Below are 2,238 nucleotides of genomic sequence, written 5' to 3'. Positions count from 1 at the left end.
CCTCTTATGCTTATACCATGGTGTTGCTGCACCTACACGGTTGGGTGCAAGCTAACACTGTGGGGAAATCTGTGATTCAGTATCAATCCCCTCATTTGCATAAAACTGACTGCTAATGCATGGTTACAAGACTGACACTCAGCCTTCCCCCTTAGCAACCACTATTCCATGGTATTGTTGTCTTTTGCATGCCATTGATTATTATGGCAGAGTGCTGATTTTGGTTTAAAAGCGTATTTCCAACTTTTTTCTTATTTTTGGGCCGATCCCACTTGTGCACCTGTGCCCTATGCTTAAACGGCTGAAATTGGCCAAAAAATAAATAAAAGTTATTTTTTATAATTTTACAACTATTTATCATGCCAATGGCCATATATTTGGCCATTGGCATCCTTATTACATTGAATACATGCTTTCTTTGGAGATGTCATGCCTCAGTTTTGTAATTTGCAGACATGTATTCGGTTAGTAGCCGAATACATTTTTGCAGGTTACACTATTCCTGCGCATATGCCTGCCTGCTTCCTGGATCATTAATTCACCTAATTTGCATGATTTTCACCTACAAATGGAGTAATTAGCATACAGGAGCTGTGTCTGTGCAGGAATATTGTAGGAGTGCTCGTGCACATCCTGGGAGCTTTATGTTTAATTTGAAGCAACAATGTAGACTTAAGGGTCAAATAAAAACATGACAACAAATTTGTGATTCTAAACCAAGATGACTAGTTTTAGCAATGTGATATATCTGGCACATTTCAGTGGCTGCCAAATAAAGCATGCATGCGGGCAACAGGTAGAAGCTAGTTATTATTTTTTTTTCCCTTTGTTTTACGGCGGTGGAGGATTAAAAAACCCGTTCCGCAACCAAAATGAAACTTGTCAGATTTTTAATGAGAACTATTGAGCTGAAAAATGGAAAACAAGTACATGTAACTATTACAGGTGTGGATGTTAGTATGAATACTCATCTTAAGGCTGTAAAAATGACCCTGAAGAACCGGGAGCCTGTGCAACTGGAGACGCTTAGTATTCGTGGAAATAACATTCGCTATTTCATCTTGCCAGATAGTTTGCCTTTGGACACACTTTTGGTTGATATTGAGCCTAAAGTTAAATCCAAAAAAGAGAAGCAATTGCAGGGAGAGGGCGAGGCAGAGAACATGGCAAAGGCAGAGGACGTGGAAGAGGCAGAGGTGGCCCCAGACAATAACTTGGCATTGTTATATTTCGTACAGTTTTTGGATTTTTTTGTACAGCTTTTGAAAAATATTCCATTTTTAATAAACATTCAGACGTTAAAAAAAAAAAAAAAAAAAAAAGCTAGTTATTATTGTATGTTAAGCAATGGTCTGTAAGTAATGGCATTTGTTAGTGGGATTTTAAAGTAACAATTCTTTCATCTCTCACAAAAACATACGGATCTACTTCACTTGACCTAAAACTCATTTGACTAACTTTCATTTGACCAACACTCAAATGACGTAAATTTCAAATTACTGATAACTCATTTGACTGACTCTCATTTCACTGACAGCTTACAATGCTGAATTTCAACATACTAAATCTTAAACCATAGACATGCTCACTTAGAACACCAATAACTAACTCTTTCCAGAACTTAAAAAACTACTTACTTATCTTCTTAACAGCAACTGGACACTACACCCCCCATCCACACTACCCCTCATTATATATACTAACTTCTGGATTGCACTACAGTGGGGAAAAGGGCATATACCTTTAACTTGCCTTACAGTCTCTATATGCTGCCACTACTGTTGGGAATGCACAAACCATTTGCCAAATTACTTTAGATACTTTCCATAAAAATGTAAAGAGACAAACCACATTTAGAAACACTACAACACTACTTTCTACATGACTATCAGTATTCTGACAGTCAGCACTGTAAGTTACAGTAATTCTTTTTATCACAAGCAAGTCACAAGTTAAGGGAAACCCACAACAAGTCTATGGGCTGGATTCACGATGGCTTGCACAGAGTCTAAGAGTAGAGTAAGACTCCATGCAGCCATCATGTCCGATGAGCGATCCAGGAACAGCCTGTAGGGGTGTGTAAGAGAGCTCCTAAAATGGCTCTTACACGGACAGGGCTGGGACATGCAAATCACATCAATTGCAGGCAAAAGGCATGCAAATGAGAAACCGAACCTGTCCGAGAGCAGTGTTATTTGCAGAAATGTACTCAGTTGACAACTGAGTACCATTCTGCAA

At 38.6% G+C, this 2,238-nt stretch overlaps 1 pseudogene; it reads left to right on the top strand.

Annotated features, from left to right (window-relative positions):
- The first annotated feature begins 822 nt into the window (after nt 1-822).
- Nucleotides 823-1,321, top strand: LOC122793715 (annotated as a pseudogene).
- The last annotated feature ends 917 nt before the right edge of the window (nt 1,322-2,238 follow it).

The sequence above is a fragment of the Protopterus annectens genome, chromosome 2.part0 (assembly GCF_019279795.1).
Source record: "Protopterus annectens isolate FY-2018-M chromosome 2.part0, PAN1.0, whole genome shotgun sequence".
Classification (NCBI taxonomy): Eukaryota; Metazoa; Chordata; order Ceratodontiformes; family Protopteridae; genus Protopterus; species Protopterus annectens.
The sequence above is the reverse complement of the archived record's forward strand: the minus strand, read 5'-3'. Positions and strand labels throughout refer to the sequence as shown.